We start from the raw sequence: 24,040 nt of genomic DNA, 5'->3' as shown, positions 1-24,040 counted from the left end.
AGGCACCAAAACTTATGGAAAAATGCAAAGTACTAGATGATTCAAAAGAATTTTGAAAAAGAAGAAGATTGTAAGACTTGGCAATACATGACATCAAGACTAACTGTAAAACTAGAGTAATCAAAACAATATTTTGGCTTATAGACAATGACATTAGGGAGAACTGTGTTCAACACCAGAACACAATATCTTTTTACTTTGAACTCAGAGTTGATGCAGATGCAGGTGAGTTCTACCAGAAGTGAAGGAAAGTAGAAGGAGCACCACTACCTACCTTGGGATGTTTTTCTTGCACAGAACTAATAGGAACTGAGAAATAATAATAGAAGTAATAGAGGATTGATGACATGCTCTCAGTGAACATCTGCAGCTTTGTGCTAGGTCATGAATGTCAACTTCTAATGCTCTAGTAGGATTCTTACTCCTTCTTTCCATCCGTATCATTTAATAATCCCCTAAGACCTCCTTGACTCATTGGAAAAGACCCTGATGCTGGGAGGGATTGGGGGCAGGAGGAGAAGGGGACGACAGAGAATGAGATGGCTGGATGGCATCACCGACTCGCTGGACATGAGTCTGAGTGAACTTCGGGAGTTGGTGATGGACAGGGAGGCCTGGCGTGCTGCGATTCATGGGGTCACAAAGAGTCGGACACGACTGAGTGACTGAACTGAACTGACTGAAGACCTCCTTATTCTCAATCATGCCAGTTTCTGAGGAGAAGTCCCAATTCCTCCAAACTCCTTGTTACTTGGTATGCCCTGACACTTCCAACCTCACTGTGAGCACTGGGGCATGGAATGAAGCTGGACAGAGGGAAGCAATACACAGAGCATGGGGTGTGATTTTTGAGACCAGCGTTTCAGATTTTGCTCTGTTTTGGTTTATAATCTTTACAGTATCTCATCATTAGGTCTCTTTTTCAAACTGAAAATTGAGGAACTTGGACCAAATGCCTAAGAAAGCAACCCCAAGGTTCTATGGTTTTATGATTCTATAGATAATTTAAGTGACAAAACCAAATTTAACTACTGTTGAAACTGCACAGACCACACCCCACTATTTTGGTAACCTTCTTAGCACTCCATGTAGAAGCCAGAAACAATTCTAAATTGCTTCTTACCTCTCTTACTTACAATGAAAAGCTGTTCTATGATCATGAAGATTCCATGGTAAAGAATTATCTGTTTTCTCAGTTGGTCATATTTCTTTCAAAAGTATTTAAGAGGTAATTCTTTTAAATGGTGACATTTCAAGGTCAACGTTTTCTGTGCTAATTCATTATTCTTGTATCATTCTTCATATTCTTCACAGACTTTCATTATCTAATTATATCCTCATATTAAAAACACTAGAGGCGTAGGGCTAACATTTTTTAATCCTTATTTGACACAGTCATACATGAGATTTATACTAAATGAATTGACCCTGGAACTTGGATTTGGCTATTTAAAATGTACTGTTGTTGAAGGCAAGTTTTTTTTTTTTTGGAGGTAGGGGAGTTTTGTTTTATTCACTGATGTTTCCACAGTGCCTAAAACAGTGCCTGACTCACAGCAAATTTAATACACATTTGTAGAAGGAATAAACGAATGAACAAATCTGATTGGTGATCGAACGGGGGTCTAGTAATTCTCTAAACCCTCAACCCTTGTTCCTTTAGTACTGAGAGGAGTTATTGTTTGTCGTCACGCTTCCCCCCAATTTTCCTATCTATTTTGGATGCAACTTGTCTTGAGGTATGTGGAGGGAGGCCAGGGAGCTCTCTTCACTGAGGGGTAACCGGAACTCCCACCGTCACAGTGATGGAGAAGGGAAAAGAGAGGCCTCTATGGGGGACTCCTCTTTGAGAGACTAAAGCTGACGCCACCCCCGCTCCTCGCCCCAGCCACTCCGAGTTCACCAAGGATATCAGAAAAGGGTCCAATGGGTCCCTCTGTCCCAAAGGTGCTCGTCTCACTCTGCTTCTGGTGGCGGAGAGGGCAGGGTTCTTTAAAGGGGCCCCCCACAGTCCCAAGCCCGAAGTGGCTGGGGTTTGGCCTGCGCTCTGAGGCTGCCACCCTCGCGGTCCCCGCCGGACGGCGGGCCGACAGCTGCGGAAGGCGGGGCGGCCGCGCTCCCCTCCAGTACACTGTGGCCGTGCCCGCGCCAGCCCCGCCTCCGCCACCGCCCGGGCCGCCGTTCAGGCGGGGCTTGTGGGGGGCGAGGGGCGGGGCCTGAGGAGGGCGGGGTGGCCGCGGGGGCCGGCGGCCAGGGCGGCGCTCAGACTGGGCCGGGAGCTCCGGCTGCGCGGGCTCTCGGCGGCCGCGGCGACAGCATCCTCCACCGCCTCTTCTCTTTCTTTTCTTCCCCTCCGCTTCTTTCTTTTCTTTCTCCTTCTCCTTCTTATTTTCCTGCCCTGTCCCACCCCCACCCACCCCCCTGCTCCTTCTCCAGAGGACCTTAGGTCCTCAAGTCCCTGAGCGGTGGCAGCGGCGACTGCGGGTGCATCGTTTCCGCGCCCAGGTAAGAGAGCCGTTCCCCACCTCTGATTCAGTATAAACGTGCCTCTCCCTTCTCCTACCTCGTCCACCGCGTGGAGGGAGGAGAAGGAGCCCAGGGAAGGAACGGGGATGGGAAGGGATTTGTCTCATCCCGTGTCCTGGGAGCAGGCACAGGTTGGTGGAGCTGTCTCCCACCTGGCGGCAGCTTCAGGCCCAGCCTCTCTAGGTGTAGCTCCTACGCAGCAGGGGACCAGGGCTGTACCTGGGCTCTGGATTTGGAGAAGGGTGTGTGACCTTGGTAGGTACCACTTTGAAGCGCCCGGAAACTTACATCGGGTTAGGATACTTGTCTTTAAAGCTAATATTACCTGAGCTGGGGAAAGCTAGAGAATGAATTATACTGGGCTAAAAGAGAATTTCGAAGTAGAGGTTTTTTGTTTAGGTTTTCTTTTGTTTTTGGTCCATCGAACTGCAGAGAACTGCACACTGACGGATGAGTAAGTTAAAGAAACCTTGTCAATTCGAAATCATTTTCCCTGTAATTGTCCCAGACACAGCTGGAAGAGAAAGATTGACGAATGTTTATAGTTTTAGGAAAATGAAAAATTAATGTCTGGTCTCGATGGAGGGCGGGATACGAAAAAATGAGCCTGGATGAGCTTGAACGTCTAAGAGATGGAAGTGGGAGGCAGCATCTACAGTCCACCAGTTCTTTTCTTTTTCTTCTTAAAAGGCGTTTTGGGGGCTGCAGTGTTGGGTGTCTTCCTTCCCCAACTTTGTCTTTTGTTTAAGGATGAAAATTTAAAGAAAGAGTGTTTGATAGGAGCCGGGAGTGGGGATGTGTGTTTGGGTGTGTGTAGGGAGGAGGGGATAGTAAAATGGATGGGGTCAGAAAAAAACATCCTTGAAAACTGGAAATGGATGTTATACTGCCTGGCATCAGGGTTTGGGGATTTTGTCAGAAAATTAAAAAGCTTTCATTAGCTACAAGCCCGTTTGTAACAGTTGCCGGGTGCCATCAGCTGGAAGCCCTTAGCATAATGATTCCAGGACATAGACCCTTTATTACTGACTCAGTGTGAAGGGTTTTTGTTTAAAAGCATGCACAGGTGTATGGTGGTACACACCACAAACACACACACATAAACACATTCGCACGTATAATATATACCTAATTTTGCAAAAGAGAGTAGTACTTAAAAGACGAGTCTTAAAATATTTTTCCTTGAAGGTTTGGGGATTATGGTGTGAATCAAATTTGTACTGCAGAACAAATAAATATATGTTGTTGGGTGGTATATAAGTTTGGATGTGAAGCAAAGGGATTAATGAATATCGGTAAGGTATTAAATGTCAAAAATATGATTTATTTTGAAATGATTGGTCTGGGAGAGAAAATGACTGCTAACTGAAATTGAGGTTTGTAGCCGCAGTGAGGCGATGGAGAACAAAGCCTTTTATGTGAGCCATGTTATGCAAAATGCCCCATGCTTGAGCGGCAGGTACCAGCCCAGTATAACGCATGGCTCTGTAACCCTGTCATTTCACTGTGGGCAATTATAATTTTTTTGGCAATGAAAATAGATTAAATAAATAAAAGCTCTTTAAAATGCCCAAGAGGAAGATTATAGCCTTTCACTTGAATGTGACACAAAACACCCATTTAGCTGGTCAATTGCTATGTATTTTGGTAGAAATCTTTATGACTCTGTAAAAATATCATGGGCGTTTCAATCACCCCCTCTTCATGCACAGAAACATTTCCTTCCCAAGAAAAGATGAAATGCATTTTTCTCTTTTCAATAAAAAGTATTGTTATGTGTGTGTATTTTAAGGTTGATTTCCTGATAAATTTATCTGATTATCATAGTTTTATATCTGGAATCCACAATTTGCATTGAGCAGAGCTATTGTGCCATTAGGATCAGTGGTACGTGCTGTTTGCCTGTACTTTATTTAATTTCAATTTTTAGTATTTCATGATATGCTACAGTATTATTTAATTTCCTAAAGGTTTTTTTTCCCCATAAGCAGAAAATTGCTTAACATACATCTGTAGATCTGAGCAATTAAAAATTGAGCTTCTTTTAAAAAAAATTTTTATACATGAATGTCCATTTTCTCTGTTTTTCTCCTTTTCCCTCACCTCTATCAAATAACCTGTTTATTGTGACTCTATCTATGCTCCTTTAAGCTTCTAGTTCTGTCTAGATTGTCAAGCGCAGAGCCAGCTTTCTCAGGAATTTCGAATTTAGGATTTGTTCATTCTCTGTAGCAACTCTCCTAGGATGACGTGTTTACAGCACCTTCTCAGGGAGGAGAAGGAGAAAGAATGTGCTGACAGAGCCTGACCCAGTGAAACTGGCACAGCCATTACCTCATCCTAGTAGCTACTTCAAACTCATTGAGAGAGCAAGCACCCTCTCAGTGGAAACCAAACACCAGCAGCACACCCTCGTAAGGCAGAAGCCTTTCGCTTCCCACAGCAGCCTCTACTCTGTTGCTCTGCTAAGGTTAAAGGGATATTTCCTCTTTTACATATTTCTTTTCAAGAATCTTGAACTTGGTCATAAATATGCTGCCAGAAATGAAACTTGGCACAGCATCCCCTAAACGTGAAAGAATAATTTCATTCCTTTACCACTTTTGGCTTAAAATCAATTTGCAGATTTTCTAAACACATCAGAAGGGAAAAGGAAGAAGAATGCTTATTGGCGTATATTTGCATGTTTTCTTATGATACACATTTTTTGGTAAAATTTTACTAGCATCTAGATAGCAGACTGGATTGCTATGCTTTTGAAAAATGGGGTTGTGCTCTTGGACTTTAAAATGCAATAGTTATAACGTTTGCTTAGATGCACATGACCGTATGTACATCCTTAAAATATTCATTGATGTCCCCATAAGATTGAGCATATGAAACCAACTTGGAGATTTTAGTATTCAAGTTGATCGCTTTGGTTAATGAATTCCTTTCAATGCTTAATTTCCTCTTGACAGATTAAGATAAAGAATCTAAAATAACAGTTACAGTGGATAATAACACTACCCCCAGAACAATGTCATATTCCTTAATCCTAAAAGCAGTCATTTAGGTAAGTTATTAGTAATGCATTAGTGAATGTTACTAAAGATAATATTCTGAAACAATTATAAACTCTTATGTCTCTGGTATATCAGGTAAAGATGCTATTAAGCTCTTTGAGTCATGTCTGATTCTCTCTGATATGTCTGTTCTTTTGTACTTCAGTTCTTTCTACGCCTTTCTTAATTTGATCTACTCAATCTAAACCTTCTTAAGTGTGAGCAGTATTTTGATCATTTCACTGATTTTTTTTCCTCTCCTTTCATTCTGTTCTTTGTAATCTCCTGTTTGAATGTTAGTCTTCTCCAGGCATTTTGTCTTCAATGCTGTTACTCTTATTACAAACAGCCTTTACTCTTCATTTAGGAGAGCATTTATTCCAACTTATTTATTTATTTATTTTGTTAGTTCATTTCAGTTGCTCAGTCGTATCTGACTCTTTGAGAGCCCATGGACCGCAGCACACCAGGCTTCCCTGTCTATCACCAACTCCTGGAGCTTGCTCAGACTCATGTCCATTGAGTCGGTGATGCTATCCAACCATCTCATCTTCTGTTGTCCCCTTCTCCTCCTGTCTTCAATCATTCCCAGCAACAGGATCTTTTCCAGTGAATCAGTTCTTCGAGTCACATGGCCAAAGTATTGGAGTTTCAGCCTCAGCATCAGTTATGTATTTTGTTATGTGTCTATTATATTTCTACTGGATGCAGAATATCTTCCTGGGGACTAAGTGTAGAGACACAAAAAGTACTACAGGGCTCCTGGCTTTAAGAAATCTTCAAATCAAGTTAGAGGGATTTGTTTCTTTTGTAATGGGGAATAACTAAAAAAAATAACATTTAAATGGGCAGTTATTGTATTTCAGATATGGGACACAAGGAGCTGCACATGGGGACAGTATTGTCCCAAACCTCAAAGACAACTGTTTGTGTATCAGTATGTGAATGTCCTAATGTAGACCCTGTATACCTAACCTCCTTTTCTCATATATGTATTCTCTCTCTATAATTATATATAGAAGGAGAAGGAAATGGTAACCTGCTTCAGTATTCTTGCCTGGGAAATCCAATGGACAGAGAATCCTGGAGGGCTACAATCCACTGGGTTGCAAGAGTCAGACCTGACTTACCCACTAAACAACAACATATACAATTGTATAAATATTTGTATATATATAAACTGGGGCTTCCCTGGTGGCTCAGTGTTAAAAGAATCCGCCTGCCCAATGCAGGAGACACAGGATCGATCCCTGGGTCGGGAAGATCCCCTGGAGAAGGAAATGGCAACCCATTCCAGTATTCTTGCCTGGAGAATTCCATGGACAGAGGAGCCTGTTATGTTAATAGGCATTTTAGAGAAAATAATTAAGCTTCTAAGATCACACAGCTGGACTTCTTTCTTGCTTTCTTTTTTTTCTTCCTTTCCTCTTTACCCATTTTCTTCCTTCCTTCCTTCTTTTCTTCCTTTGCTCTTTGCTTTCAATTTGTATTGGCCAAAAAACAAAACACCAATTTTTAGAAAATAGAACCTGCCATTTTTATTGTAATGTATTTTCCATTATATCTATATTTCTCATTTAACATACAGTTTTATGCCAACTTCTTCTCAGGGCTTCATCACTGTCTCGGTCCTTCCTTTGATCTTGACTTATATATACTCTGGCCTTGAACAAACTTTTCCTTGTATACCAGCCTTTGATCCTGCTTCCTTTCTCTGGAAAGCGTTTCTGAATCAGGAAGAAAAGTTACTGCCTTGTGTCTTCCCATTATTTGTACCCAAGCTGACCCAGATTCCCTTATCTTATAGACAGTTGCTTATCCCAGCTGTGTTCCTACCAGCCTTCTTCAAATGACTTGAAAAAGGTAAAAGTGGTGTAGCCGTACAACCTACTGCTTTCAAATGAAAATTTTGATTAGCTAACTGTATTTTGTTATTTTATTCACCTGACATCAAGTAAAATGCAAACTGACTAGTAAAGTCATCTGGGCTTTCCTGGTGTCTCAGAATTTGCCTGCCAGTACATGAGATGTAGATTTGATCCCTGAGTTAAGAAGAACCCCAGGAGGAGGAAATGGTAACCCACTCCAGTATTCTTGCCTGAGAGATCCCATGGACGGAGGAGCCTGGTGTGCTACGGTCCATGGGTCGCAAAGAGTCAGACACGACTTAGTGATAGAGCATGCACACACAGTAAAGTCATTATCTGTCAGGCAGTCCACTGTCTTCATTTTATGCTAGCTAACTATATTGATGTTCCCTTAAGTTGAACTGAATTAATTTAATTTTAAATAAAATATCCCTAGTTACATTGCTGTGTACAGCATTATCGTTAGCCATCTTGAATCCATCTCTCAGTGATCATAAAATATAGTGCTTGAATGTCCATTAGTATATTTCATTGCTTAACTATCTAGTTCTCCTATATTTAAAGCAAACTTGTAAGTAAATATACAAACTTGTAAGTAAATATACAAACTTGTTCATTTAGTTTGAGATAGAATATTCATACTGATACGAACCTTTTATATTGCATTAAAGTATTAATGGGTTTATTGTTGCCCATGTTGTATTGTTTTAACAGTTGCAACAACACTGTATTATCTTGCTAATGGACAACAGTGAAATTATATAATAAAATGGTATGAGAAAATGTTTCCTAGTTTTATTGACTAGGAAGCATCACAATTAAATAATTCTCAGCTTTGAAATTGTATTACTTTATTTGGGTATTGTGCCTCTCAAAGTTGTAATTTAGTCTTTCCCTTCAACTGTGTTTTTGAACAAAACAGTATTTTAAACAATAAGCTGCCTGTTTTTCTGGCGTTTATGAGACCACATTCCTTTGGCCCACTTTGAAAACAAAGAACCAAAAAAAAATTTTTAGGATCAGTAGTGCATTCTTTTTATGTTAGTGTCATCTAGTATAGCTAGGAAAAGATCTGATTCTGTAATTTACTACACATACTTATTATATCATTTGAATGAAGATTGCAATCTGTTGCATACAAGTCTTTGCTATATGGAGTCATAATACCTGTAACAACCTATTAGTCCACGAAATTTGTTCACTTTGTGTTTTCCAAAGTGCTATCATAGTGATATTTGTGTTTGTGTATGTAATAATCACAGAATTGTTGTTGTTCAGTTACTAAGTCATGTCCAACTCTTTGCATCCATGGACTACAGCATGCCAGGCTTCCCTGTCCTTCACTATCTCCTGGAGTTTGCTCAAACTCATGTCCACTGAGTTGGTGATGACATCCAACCATCCCATCCTCTGTCGTCCCCTTCTCCTTCTGCTCTCAATCTTTCCTAGCATCAGGGTCTTTTCCAATGAGTTGGCTGTCTCATCAGGTAGCCAAAGTATTAGAGCTTCAGCTTCAGCATCAGTCCTTCCAATGACTATTTAGGACTGTTTTCCTTTAGGACTGACTGATTTGATCTCCTTGCAAACCAAGGGACTCTCAAGAGTCTTCTCCAGCAGCACAGTTTGAAAGCATTAGCCTTCTTTATGGTCCAAATTTGACATTTGTATATGACTACTGGAAAAACCATAGCTTTGACTATATGGACCTCTGTCATGAAAGTGATATCTCTGCTTTTTAATACACTGTCTAGCTTTGTCATAGCTTTCCTTCCAAGGAGCAAGTGTCTTTTAATTTAATGGCTATAGTTACCATCTGCAGTGATTTTTGGAGCCCAAGAAAATAAACTCTGTCACTGCTTCCACTTTTTCCCCCTCTGTTTGCCATGAGCTGATGGGATTGGATGCCTAATCTTATTTTTTGAATGTTGAGTTTAAACCAGATTTTTCACTGTCCTCTTTTAACCCTCATTAAGAAACTCTTTAGTTTGTTTTCTGCCATTGGAGTGGTATCATCTGCATGTCTGATATTTCTCTGGGAAATCTTGATTCTGGGCTTGTGATTCATCCAGCCTGGCATTTCACATGAAGCACTTTGTATATTGTCACCCTGCTTATTTAACTTATACCCAGAATACATCATGAGAAACGCTGGGCTGGAAGAAGCACAAGCTGAAATCAAGATTGCAGGGAGAAATATCAATAACCTCAGATATACAGATGATACCACCCTTATGGCAGAAAGTGAAGAACTAAAGAGCCTCTTGATGAAAGTGAAAGAGGAGAGTGAAAAAGTGGGCTTAAAGCTTAACATTCAGAAAACTAAGATCATGGCATCTGGTCCCATCACTTTATGGCAAATAGATGGGGAAACAGTGGCTGACTTATTTTTCTGGGCTCCAAAATCACTGCAGATGGTGATTACAGCCATGAAATTAAAAGAGGCTTACTCCTTGGAAGTAAAGTTATGACCAACCTAGACAGCATATTACAAAGCAGAGACATTACTTTGTCAACAAAGGTATGTCTAGTCAAGGCTATGGTTTTTCCAGTAGTCATGTATGGATGTGAGAGTTGGACTATAAAAAAAGCTGAACGCAGAAGAATTGATGCTTTTGAACTGTGGTGTTGGAGAAGACTTTTGAGAGTCCCTTGGACTGCAAGGAGATCCAACCAGTCCATCCTAAAGGAGATCAGTCCTGGGTGTTCATTGGAAGGACTGATGTTGAAGCTGAAACTCCAATATTTTGACCACCTGATGCAAAGAGCTAACTCATTTGAAAAGACCCTGATGTTGGGAAAGATTGAAGGCAGGAGGAGAAGGGAACGACAGAGGATGAGATGGTTGGATGGCATGACCAACTCAGTGGACATGAGTTTGGGTGGACTCCAGGAGTTGGTGATGGACAGGGAGGCCTGGCATGCTGCAGTTCATGGGGTTGCAAAGAGTCGGATACAACTGAGCGACTGAACTGACTGACTGACTGAGTCTGCATAGAAGTTAAATAAGCAAACAATATATAGCCTTGATGTACTCCTTTCCCAATTTAGAACCAGTTCATTGTCCCAGGTCCAGTTCTAACTGTTGCTTCTTGACCTGCATACAGGTTTCTCAGGAGACAGGTAAGATGGTCTGGTATTCCCATCTCTTTAAGAATTTTCCACAGTTTGTTGTGTCCACACAGTCAAAGGCTTTCAAGTAATCAATGAAGCAGAAGTAAATGTTTTTCTGGGATTCTCTTGCTTTTTCTATGATCCAAAGGATATTTGCAATTTGATCTCTGGTTCCTCTGCCTTTTCTAAATCCAGCTTGTACATTTGGAAGTTCTCGGTTCATGTACTGCTGTTAGCCTTGTATTAGTATTTATATATACCATTTTTTCTTAATGAGATAAATTGTTATACAGTTGATTTATAAAAAATTGAAAATTATACTTTGATGTTCACATGAGAATATTGATTTTAAATACACTTTTATAGGAAAAACAATGCTATATGTTTTCATTCATAAAATCAAATTAACCAATTTCAAATTATTACTATATTTTTCTGTTTTGAGAGATATGATCCAAATTCCATTGTCCATTATTGAATTGAAATGATAAAGCTAAATCTGGTGCTCAATATCAAAGCATCTCCATGTTGATCAAGTGTCCTAAATTGAAATACTAGTCACTTAAATTTATCTTTTAGGAAGTGCATATGACATTGCTATTGCATGTAAAATGCAGATTTTCTTCTTTTTAAAGAGGAGAAACCAGTATTGATGAAACTTTAGAAATTTTACTTCTGAGAAAGCACCAAGCATCCTACTGGAAGCTATGTCTCTTATGAAACCACGAAGTGGGTATGATGTAGGGTTTATTTAAATGGGTTTGGCCATTGCATCTCAAACTAAAGCTTGCCTCATTCATGATTGTATGATGTAAACTATTATAGACTATTAATTGGTCTTTGGTGAAATTGACATTTTGTGGATTTTTTAAAAGTGCTTATCACTTTTAGACTCAGTCATAAGTTCCATGATTACGGGGTGTGGTTTTACTTTATTTTGAGTAGAACCATATTAAATGAAGGTGGTCCATATCAAAATTGTAAGTTATTAAACTTTATACAATCTAGGACAGTCTCACTGCCCCATTTCAGCCCTTTCTGAGAGACCTCCATCAGGTTTTGGGAGAAGAATCCTAATTTTTCTATTAAAAAATTGATATTGATTTCTATTAAAAAACTGATATTGAGCAAACCTATTTTTAATGAAATCCTTTCCTTTTGCTTAATATGTTTATAGTCTATATACAGAGTGACTTTTTGTAACTCTATTAATTAGTGTCTTAGAAGGATTCTGTGCTTGTACAAATGGAAACATAAAGTGTATTTTTCTGTGCCTCTGCCCTGTGGCAGAAGGGACATCAGTTCTTAAGACTTGCGAAGTACGTATAAGTTAGGAGCAAATGGTGTGAACCTGTGATGTGCGTGTAAGGAAACTGGGACAGGGAGTGGTTAAATGACTTTCCTGAGATTCTGAGTGGTGGAACCAGGCCTAAAATTGTTATTCAGGTCAGACTCAGCTCTTGGTAAGGAGTTGCCCATGAAGAACCATCTCACTCTGACTCTTCTTCCAATTTAGTTTATATTCGTGTTCTCTGACCTAAGGGTGGGGTGATCTGCCTGTCATACCTCCCCTACTTTGTGACTCAACTGTGACTTTCACATGAATATAAAAGAAGGAGAGACTCAGCATTTTAAGGCCATTCCAATGAGCTCCGTGCCAGCTCCACTACTGAACGTGGTGAGACTAAACCTGGTCCAGGAAACACTGACCAGGCTGCTGCTCCAGGTTCATTCCTGTGGTTTGGATCTCTTAGGACAGACATTTAAACTCTCTGGGGATGTGTGCCCAGCTTTTCTCTGAACTCGAACTATCCATACTGATGCCTCCAGATTGATTGAGTTTGTGTTTAAACTTGACTCTGTGTACAGAGAAATCCAACAAAAATAGCCAGGTGGAAGCTTCTTTTTGACCTATAGCACTATGAAATTTTCTCAGAAATAGCTTTCCTTTTGTGTCTCCCCAGCTTTAACATTTTTAGCTAAAAGGAAGTGAGCTAGAAAGGCTGTGGCCTCTATGTCTGTGTCTGTTTCCCTCTTAACTTTCCTACTCTTGTATGTTTTGCTCTTTCTCTGCCTCTAGTGCTCCATGCCTTTTGTTTCTTTGCCTCATCCAAGGAGACAGCAAATTAAATAAGAATTAGGTATTTCCATCATTACTGTGTTCAGTAGAGCTTCACCTGTACCCACACTGCTTAGGCATCATAAGAGTCTTAAGTTGACAAATATTTGAAAAGCATGATGGGCAAATTGGAGGAAAGAAATTGAGCAGAAACCATGCTTAAATATTTAAAGAGAAATATATTCCTAGTCAGTGAAAACTGAAACTATACCACCATTTAGGGAGTGAAGGAATTCTAATGTCCTCTTTCTGTTAGAGAATGTTATATAGTATGTCCTAATTCTCTAAATGGACATATTTAATCATTAATCAAAATTGGAGTTACTGTTTTATCATTGAATGGATGGAACAAAATTCCTTAAAATGTTTTCCATGACCATTTGAGATAGAATGGGCTGTGCATATTAGCTTCTCCTGAATATCTTTATTTTGAGCCATAATCTAGAAAAAAAACCATCTTATTTGCACATAAGTAATCCATACCTAAACCCACTCCAGTTTTCTTGCCTGGAGAGTCCCAGGGATGGGGGAGCCTGATGGGCTGCCATCTGTGGGGCTGCACAGAGTCGGACACGACTGAAGCGACTTAGCAGCAGCAGCAGCAGCAATCCATACCTATGAAAGCAAATCTTTTGAAATAAGATATTCTGTCCTCTTCTTCTTAGATGTGATTTACTGAATTTGACCAGTCTGAAAATCCAAATGATCCATAAAGAGTTAAAATAATATCATAGTAAATGATGTTCTTGGGAATAATTCATTTTTAACTTTTGTATTATGAATAATCTATACATGCTATTTTACAGGCAACACATATTTGTAAACTTCCTCATGCAAAATTAGTATGTGTAACAGGGATATTATTAATCACTTCACTTGAAAAATTATAGCTTATTATTTTTTAAAATTGCCAAACTCTCTGAAATGTAAAAAATTCTTGTACAGATATTCCTTTATATGAAAAGAAATTTAGTGTTTATCTTGAAGATTTTTTTAGTTCTAAATAGAAAATTTATTAAAAAAATTTCGGATCATCAAATTTTAACATTTTTAAACACTACAGGACAAATAGATATTCTCTTTTTCTTCCATTTAAAATATCAGTCTAGTGTGCCCAACGTATTTCAAATATCATGGTTCATAAATCATTTATTTAACAAATGGTTGTTGGATCCCGAACATGCAGCAGGAACTTTTCTGAATATTCAGGATATTGGGACAAACCATACAGATCCCTGCCTTCATGGAGCCTATATTCTAATAGTGGGAGACAGAAATTAACTTGTAAACAAATAAATGATTAAGCATTTCAGACATAAAAAATTATTGGAAGAAGTGGAAAACAAAAACATACGATAGAGCTTGTCTCGGATGGGATGGGCTGCTCTTGGAGACATGAATAATGAAAAGTAGCCAAGCAAACGAATATTTGGGGGAAAAGTTTTTAGGCAGAGGGAACAGAAAAAGCAACGGCATTAAGAGCAGGAAGAAACCTGGCATATTTGAGAAACAAATACAAAGCCAGTGGCAGCAGAGTCTCATGGCCATGGTAGAGGGTAACGGGACAGGAAATCAGAGCAGAAGGCAGATTTCAGGCCTTGTGGGTTCTCTTGACCATGATAAAGAGTTTGACTTTTATTTAACTGACAGTGCATTCTAATTTTTAAGGTAGTAGAAGCAATTCTTTTTGAGACTCTCATAAGAGTTTTCAGAGATTAATTATGTCTTCTAAATCCCTGTAGATATATCTGTAACATTCATTGATATCTTAAATAACAAGAGAAAAATAATTTAGAAAATTAGAAATCAATGGTAGAGACAAGATTAGACTTCAGTTGATATAGTCTAATAAAATGGTCTAAACATAGGTATCCTAAACTGTGTCATTTTCTTGAGATACTGGAGTATTACCTATATAATTAATTTTAACCCTTGCAGCCATTTTGGGTCTGAAATTAAGTTTTTTTTTTTTTTTTAAATCTAAACAGAAAATTACAAATCCATGTTTGAGAAAAGTAGTCACAAAAATCATTGCAGTTTCAATATGAGTGTGTTCTTTGACTATTTCCCCATAGCAGCTTTGGTTATAAACAAATCAGATACCAAGCAACAACCAATATGGTATCAGAATTTATAAATGAATTAAATAACCTAATTACACATATTTTGCTTCTTACAGGTAATGGCCTAAATGCCCTGAAATTCAGTAAGTGAACTAATCCAATTTCGTGATGATCTTGAATCATCTTTGAGATTAGTGTGCCTCTTCATGTATATATTGCTTATGTGAAAATACTTAAATGTGCTTTTCAAATATTTGTAGACCAAGTGTAATGCTCTACTGAACTTAACATTAAATACAGTGTGCCAGACTTTTGATTGATTATACTTTGGCATATTTCAGGGCTGTTTACTTTTTTCCTAGACATTTTTCTCAATAGAAGACAAAGCTATTAAATTTTTTGTTCTTTCATGTAATATTATTTATAGGACATTTTCAAAAATCACATAATTTAGGAGAAAGTGTTTTTATTTTGCAAAGAAAAATTGAATTATTGTTGTTGTTCTTCAAGCTTCTTTTCTTGATTTCCATTTTGTTTTGTTTCTAGGGTTAATTAATTATGTAATGTAAATTGCTTTAACATGGAGCAGTTAGCTGGAATGATATTTCTATCTCCCAGACTAGCAGTTCCTCAAGTTAAATATTAAACATATTAATAACAAACCAACATATAATTCAAATATATATTAAGCTTTAAATAGTGTTCTTGGAATCTTATTTAAGCATAATGATAGTGAAGTCGCTTGGTTGTGTCCGACTCTTTTCGACCCCATGGACTGTAGCCAACCAAGCTCCTCCGTCCATGGGATTTTCCAGGCAAGAATACTGGAGTGGGTTGCCATTTCCTTCTCCAGGGGATCTTCCCAACCCAGGGATCGAACCCTGGTCTCCCTCATTGTAGGCAGATGCTTTACTGGTCTTTTAATATTGAGATGTCACTAAATATCAAATATAAACTGTTACTTCAAAAAACTAGTGAAAGGCTTTAATAAAAACAAGAAAGTGATTAATTTTCTTCTATATGTACAACCATGCTTATGCTGTGGAATGTACAGTATACAACATGTTCTCCTCTAGTTTGGACTGTAAAATATACAGCGTGTTGTTTTTCTCTAGTTTCCACTCACTAGAGACATAAGACATAAAACTAATATCAAAAAGAATATAATGCACACTAAGATAAATGATAAAGAACAGCGTGTCTCGTAAGTGCTATGCAAATTTAGAGGAGAGAAATAGACCACCATGTGCAGAAGCTAAAGATTTTATGTGGGAAGTGACGGTGCAGCGTGGGGCTGCATATGTGGCTGGGTTTAGAAAACACCCAGGTAGGATAATAGCAGAAGCAAAGACACTGAGGTGACAAAGAGCACAGTAAACAATATTGTCTGTGATGGGAGATTTCTTTGGGGAAAGAATAGAATGGGTAAGTGGTCTTGGATGTGTAGAGGTCCTTAAATTCTAGGCTTTACTGGGATTTTGGTATTACCATAAGGCCTTTGGAATCAGTGAAGGATTTTGACCTAGGGAGCAAAGTGAGGAATGCAACCTTTTAAGATTAGCAAGGTGAATTTGAGAGGCCTTAATAGTAGGCCGAGAATTTTTACATATGGTGTGGCATAGATACACCAACCTATTTAGAGGGAGAGACTAAGGCGTGATTCTGTACTAATTTCATTGTTAGTGAAATATACAAAGTATTTCGAACATTAGCAAGACGGTCAGGTTAAAGAGTATTAACTTAGTCATAGTAAAAAGATGGGCTCATATTTTCCTAAAGCAAATACAATTTGAATTTCTCATGCTAAAAAAACCACATTTTATTGTATATATTAGATTTAAATGGAGACAGTCTGTAAAGAAGGATGTAAATGGAGCACACGTATTTAACCTTGATAATATCCATTATTTTAAATGACCATTTCAAGGTGAAAATTACTTTTCAGTACTCTGTGGGGTATATTTTTCATACTATAAAGCACATCAAAAACATGAGCAAGAATACTGGAGTGGGTGGCCATTCTCCTCCTCTAGGGGATCTTCCCGACCCAAGGATTGAACACGCATCTGCTGTGTCTCCTGCAATGCAGGATTATTCATCCACCGAGTCATCAGGGAAGCCCCTAAGAGCAACCACTGTAGATTTTGTAACAAACAGAATAACCATATCTTTATATCTTGTGATAAAGTATAGCTTATTGTGTGATAACTCTTAATAAATTGATTCAGAAAGCTTTTTCTGGAAAGAGCATGAGGAAAAGAAATTGAACAGTGATAGTTGCCTTTCCCAAGTTATGCTGCTGCTCAGAGATTCTTAGACCTGCATAGAAGGTTATGTATGTGGAGAATCTGTTCCTACCAGTGAGCTGAGGAGCCCTAGTTTAGGCTAAGGCATGTGTGGAAAATGCTGCTGAAAAAACTGCTGTTGACTTAGACTGGCAGGCCATTTCTGAACTCAGGTCAAAGTCCCTCCAGAAGGAGTGAAAACTAACTTTTCAATGGCACAGTTCTCTGGTGGTCAAATTTACTATTGTATACCATCATAAAATCTAGGTGTACATGTATCCGCAGCACAGGATGTAGTTAAGATACAAGCACTTCACATTTGGAAAAACTGTGTTATACAGTTAGTTGTAATATAACCTAATAATAGAATAAAAATGGACCCCAAATTGGAAAAATCTGTACAACTCTAATAACAATTTCATTTCGTTTTACACTTAAATATTAATTTACTGACTTTTATTTTGTTACCACTGAAGTTAATAAAATTGAAAAGTTAAACATTTGAAAGTGTACAGAGACATAAAGATGACTCATTGAAGGTCTGTAAACGTTTCTTCTCCATTTCTGAGGTTAGAAAGAATAGAAGAGAGAACAGAGAGGGGAAGTATCTGTTGGGTACTTGTGTAACTCCAGGCTTTACTTTGCATTGTTATTTCTCAGAGCCCACATTGATGCTTTGTTTTGTTTGTCATTTAGGAGACTACGAACACTTAATTACTTAGTTTCACAGCTACTTGTGATTGCTAAGGTCCACATTTATTAGTACTTACAGTCCTTTGTGAACTATTAGTCCTTTGAGGGCTTCCCCTGATGGCTCAGCGGGTAAAAACAATCCGCCTGTAATTCAGGAGGCACAGGGAGCATGAGTTCAGTCCCTGGGTCGGGAAGATCTTCTGGAAAAGGAAATGACAGTCCACTCTAGTATTCTTGCCTGGGAAATCTCATAGACAGAGGAGCCTGGTGGGCTACAGTCCATGGGGTTGCAAAGAGTCAGACATGACTTAGCAATTAAACAACAACAAAAACAATGAGAATGAGTGATGCAAATAATCAGAGCTGTTGGAAAGATGAGACTAAGACAATGCTTTAGGAAAAGATGGATATAACTCTACATACTTGGCAGATGTTTGCCCTTCTCAGCCAGTGTGGATTTTAAAAGGAAAGAACAATGGCTTTTGAAAAAAATTATTTTACAATAGAAAGGCAAAAAGCATTTTATTCACTAATATATATGATACTGTGCTTTATTTCTTGTATATTAAGTTTAAAAATAATCCATCAGACTTATTGTGGAGAAAACATTTCTCCTAAATCCTTTAAATTTCTTCTTAGTGCTAGATGATCTTCATATATCCATTTAAATTCTCTGAGAATGTGTTCTACTTCAAATGTAAGTCCTTTGGAGGACATGATGCTTTGGAAAGGAAGGGAAGAAGAGGGCAGAATGCCCAAAGGATTTGTTGTACCATTTTTCAAAGCAGAGGCCAGCTGTTTGGGAACTAGAATTAAAATGTAAATTATCAAAGGGGAATAATGAGAGCCATTCTTTTCAGACAATGTCCAATGCAATCACAGTGAGAAAAGGGTTCAGGGAGATTTTCTACTATGCACAAGTCACAAATGAATTGAAAGGCTAGGAGGGAAGTGATTTACAAGGAACTAAGTGGACACAACCCACAGATTGTCTAGGACTCTGGGTAGTTGAATTAATTGAGGAACAGTACTTCAATTCTGCTGGGACTGAATCCAAATTACAAGATAACGGTGCACAGAACTGAGGAAGTCACTGCATTAGTACCATAGCAGGACTGTAAATTTAACTATAGTGCTGGCATGAGTTGCATTTCATGTGGTTTTATGAATCAAAATAGAGGTCTTTGAATACAAGGCAGTGCCACATGGGAACAAAATAGGAAGATTATGCACGAGCTTGGTCAAAATTTTTTGTGTTCACAGTAGAACAAAAATCTATGAGAGCTTTCAAATCCAAGGATTTTCACAGATAAATTAGTTTTTATTTGTATTATTATACAAATTTAAGTACTTTGAGAATAAGTCCAAAGGGCTACACATAACTCTTGTAGGTATATGTTCATTTGAACTTGGTCTAATCCTAGTATTTGGTGTCAATCAGACATCATAGATCTGTAATGAAGAAAACAACTATCAGTGAGGAAGGAAAACTATAAATATATTGATTGAGTTTTGTACAAACTATGGAAGTGAAGGAATAAAAGAACTTTTTAAAAGTTTGGGGCTTGGGGGGTCATACACATTTTTATAAAACATTCATCCATGATTTTGCCTTTTATATGACAATAAGGTTTATATAAGCTAATGAATAATTTCTGTACTATTGAAATAGCTAAGGACTAGGTCTCAGTTAGTGCTTGAAATAATAAGAGGCTTGATTAGCCAATAAATGTTTAAAATTATGGCCTCTTCCTCCTCCCCCCACTGTCACCTAAACACACACACACACACACACAATATCTTATTTGGTTTGGATCCATTACTATTACTGGTCAATTGGTTCCATTTTTAAAGCTTAGCAAACACCTGTATTCTGCCAACCCTCTATTTTGTATCTCCAGTTTGGGGCTTCTTTCTGAGAGTCGGACTCCTATACCGCACTGCCTGCTGAGTGGCTCCACTTAGCATTCTGTAGGCACCTGAAACTCATTATGTTCGTAATGAAACTTATTTCAACATTCATCCTAGATTCTTTTTACAGTCTCTATTTTAGGTAATGGAACTATTCCAAGTCAGAAACCAAAAGTTATCCTAGACTCCTAATGTATTTCCTAAATATTAATTTCTTTCAAATTTTTCTCTTTGTCTCTACTCTCACTGAATTGATTGTCCATTTAGTTTATTGATTTTCTTGCCTCCAACCTTTTCACATTATATTCAGTCTTTAGAAGAATGAAAGTGATTTTTTTTTAAACTGTTTATCTAGCCAGATCACTCTTCTGTTTAAAATCCTCCCTTCAGTGTATTTTTAACATAACTGTAAAGCTATGCAAATCTATAAGCGTGATATCTTTTCCATCTATTTTCAGCCACTGCCTGCATTTTGGCCTCTCTCAGAACTACCAAACTTACTATAGGTCTCCCCACAAACTACTTGCTCTAGTCTTTCCATTATGCCCGCCCCCGCCCCGCTGGCCCCGTGGCTATTTGTTTTCCAGACTTCCCAGGTGGTTCAGTGCAAAGAATCCTCCTGAAAATGACGGAAACCCACCGCAGTATTCTTGCCTGGGAAATCCCATGGACAGAGGAACCTGGCAGGCTATAGTCCACAGGGTCGCAAAAGAGTCAGACATGACTTAGTGACTAAACAGCAATTGCTTTTATCTTGCAAAACCAGATCAGCTTTTGTATTTCTCTCCTGCTGGATATTTATGCTTCTTGAGGAAAGGAACCGTCGTATTCGTTATCATAAATTCAATACCTAGCAGAGGGCCTGGCATACACTATACACTTGATAATTATTTGTTGAACTGAATAATGCTGGTTTATGATTCTGTTTACCTTTTGCTATTGATTGCTTTGATTAAATGGATGCTTGTCTGCAACGCTGAGTTTCCATCCATGGAGTTAACTTTGGTCAAATACTTAAGTATACCAAGTATTTTCCTCATTAATTTACGCTCTTAATCTCTTCTCCATCCACTCAAAGAGCAGTTACTTCATGTTTACACCCAAATCTGAGTAAAATAAAGGCTTCTTCACCTTAGATTATTGCTTTCTTAGTGGGTTCTTGTGAAAGTTCACCGTGATGGAGAACTTACTTGGCAATGATATCAGCATTTCATAAGGTGAAGAAGGACACTAGTGTGCTTGAAGTCTATATTGTTTTGCTTTGTTGTTGTTGCCCAGTTGCTCACTCATGTCCAACTCTTTGCCGCCCCGTGGACTACACAGGCCAGGCGTCCCTGTCCTTTACTATCTCCTGGAGTTTGCTCAAACTCATATCCTTTGTGTTGGTGATGCCATCCAATCATCTCATTCTCTGTCTCCCTCTTCTCCTCCTGCCCTCAATAACCAGCATCAGGGCCTTTTCCCGTGAGTCAGCTTTTTGCATCAGGTGGCCAAAGTATTGGAGCTTCAGCATCAGTCCTTCCAATGAATATTCAGGACCGATTTCCTTTAGGATTATCTGGTTTGATCTCCTTACAGTCCAAGGGACTTTCAGGAGTCTTCTCCAGCATCACAATTCGAAAGCATCAGTTCTTCGGCACTTAGCCTTCTTTATGGTCCAGCTCTCATATCCATACATGACTACTGGAAAAAGCATAGCTCTGACTATACGGACTTTTATTGGCAAAAGTGATGTCTGTACTTTTTAATGTGCTGTCTAGGCTTGTCCTGGCTTTTCTTCCAAGAAGCGAGCGTCTTTTAATTTCATGGCTGCAGTCACCATCCACAGTGATTTTGGAGCCCAAGATTATTTTGTTTAGGTTAACTTAATTTAAAGGTGAGCATTGATTTGCCAAGAATATTAACCATTGAAACCAACAAACTGATTGGAAGTTTGGCATATTTGTCTCAAATCAGTGATGGAAATTAGGACCTCCAACTTTTACTTTTCTTGGAGACTAAAATAGAAATTTGTATGACTTTTCCATCCAATATTTGTTTTTGCTGTAGGATTAATTATGTTATTTAATCTCAGTAAGAAAATTAATAATTTATGCCTAAATAATATACAGTGAACACATGAATACTAATTAGTATATTATAATTAAAAGACTTGAATTACACCTGCATTGCACTGTCAGGTCAAGTGTAAGTATACATTCCAGTTAAATCCAGCCAGTCAGTATTATGTATAAGGAGACAGAGCTATTGGTCTAAAATTTGAACTTGAATTGGGTTGCTAATCTGAATTGAAATCTTTGGTAAATTTTTGGTTGCAGTTTAATAAAATTACTTTTAAGTAGTTAGAGGGAAAATGAAAATTAGAGTATAATTTAGATTCCATTACACTGACTTCTCCAGGGGTATGTGAGTTATTTATTTAACCTGGAATTTAATTATAATGACTATTTTCAAACTGAGTCATCTTTGAGATTGAGACTAGTTTACTATTCAAATATCCATTGAAGAAATGTGAAAAACATTATGTTTCTGCATTAAATTTTTTTAATTGGAGGCAATTTTTAAATAGTGAATTTAAAAATTCTAAAACATTTTATAAAATGCCACACTTCAGAAAATATTTGGTTGTTACATTTAAAAAATCATAAATCAAGGAGCTGTGGGGCTCCTCTGGTGATCCAGTGGTTAAGTGGTTAAGACTTCCTGCCTCTGTTACAGTGGGTGTAGGTTTGATCCCTGGTTGGGGAACTAATATCCCACAGTCCACTCAGCATGGCCAAAATGTTAAAAAAAAAAAAGAAGAAGAAGAAGAAACTATGATGCTGGATGGATTACCAGCATTACTCTGAAGAAGACATGATTTGTCATTTTAGTTTGCATGCAGCCTTGCTTGTGTCTGATTCTATAATCAGTAACTTTCCAAGAAGGATATGGCATATTTCTGTATCCCCATTCAGTTTTGGATTTATAATCTAAGAGAATTATTCTAGTATTCAGATACTAATCACGGTTCAGTTCAGTTCAGTCACTCAGTCATGTCTGACTCTTTGCAACCCCACAAACGGCAGCACGCCAGGCCTCCGTGTCCATCACCAACTCCCGGAGTCCACTCAAACCCATGTCCATTGAGTTGGTGATGCCATCCAACCATCTCATCCTCTGTCGTCCCCTTCTCCTCCTGCCCTCAATCTTTCCCAGCATTGGGGTCTTTTCAAATGAGTCAGCTCTTCGCATCAGGTGGCCAAAGTACGGGAGTTTCAGCTTTAGCATCAGTCCTTCTAGTGAATATTGCAGTGAATATCCAGCAAGGACTGGTTGGATGTCCTTGCAGTCCAAGGGACTCTCAAGAGTCTTCTCCAGCACCACAGTTCAAAAGCATCAATTCTTCGGCGTTCAGCTTTCTTTATAGTCCAACTCTCACATCCATACATAAGTACTGGAAAAACCATAACCTTGACTAATGTCTCTGCTTTTCAATATGCTGTCTAGATTGGTCATAACTTTCCTTCTAAGGAGTAAGTGTCTTTTAATTTCATGGCTGCAATCACCATTTGCAGTGATTTTGGAGCCCAGAAAAATAGTCAGCCACTGTTTCCCCATCTATTTGCCATGAAGTGGCCATAGGACTGGAAAAGGTCAGTTTTCATTCCAATCCCAAAGAAAGGCAGTGCCAAAGAATGCTCAAACTACCGCACAATTGCACTCATCTCACACGCTAGTAAAGTATTTGGTTAGAAACACTTAAAAATGATGGAGCCCAGACTGGTGTCCTGTGATGAGCTAGAGGGGTTGGGTGGGAGGAGGGGAGGGAGGCTCAGGAAGGAAGGGATAGATATATGTGTGTGTGTATAGTTATGACTGATTCAAGTTGTTGTATGGCAGAAACCCAACACAAAATTGCAAATCAATTTTTCATGAATTAAAAAACATAAAAATTTTAAAAAATGGTTCCCTCTTGAAGAAATTTCAGAAATCACTGATAAAAGCACAGTCCTATTCTAGCACATCTAGTGGGCAATAAGGACAACTAATATCATTATTGTCTTTTTGCTTGCTAGAGAGGGGTTTCTGTTTACACTAAAAGAAAAAAAAACCAAACACTGTGGGATGCACAATGTCAATTTCTGCTTTGCCAAGAGTGATAGTGAACATACATGAAAGTAAAACCTACATCATAATCATTGTTCAGAACAGATTGAGAAGAGTGTGGTTTCAGTGTTTGTGTTTTCTTAAAACCCTAAAGCTATGTGACACTGGTGTTTCGGCAGAGAAATTGCAACACATTTAAAATATGTAGCCAAAAATATGGGTGGAGCCAAGAGAAAAGTTAGTACTCTTGTTTCTTTTTTTTTTTTTAGTACTCTTGTTTCTTATGGAAAAGCAAACATCGCTCAGAACATAAGATCCTACTGGGCCCATA

General features: G+C 38.4%; 1 protein-coding gene across 44 annotated transcripts in view; it reads left to right on the top strand.

Moving 5' to 3' along the window:
- Nucleotides 1–2,264: 2,264 nt before the first annotated feature.
- Nucleotides 2,265–24,040, top strand: part of MAP2 (microtubule associated protein 2) — a 298,362-nt gene continuing 276,586 nt past the window's right edge. For 43 of the 44 annotated variants that reach the window (XM_086342582.1, XM_086342896.1, XM_086342878.1 and 40 more), the window contains exon 1: nucleotides 2,265–2,505. The gene's annotated coding sequence lies outside the window, so the exon portion shown is untranslated. Of the gene's footprint in view, nucleotides 2,506–2,660; nucleotides 2,782–24,040 lie in introns of those variants that run through there. The other variant, XM_086342546.1, reaches the window with a different exon arrangement.

The sequence above is a fragment of the Bos grunniens genome, chromosome 2 (assembly GCF_055505025.1).
Source record: "Bos grunniens cultivar Pamir isolate PY7600 chromosome 2, Bosgru_T2T1.0, whole genome shotgun sequence".
Classification (NCBI taxonomy): domain Eukaryota; kingdom Metazoa; phylum Chordata; class Mammalia; order Artiodactyla; family Bovidae; genus Bos; species Bos grunniens.
Note: the sequence above shows the minus strand (reverse complement) of the source record. Positions and strands in the feature narration are given on the sequence as shown.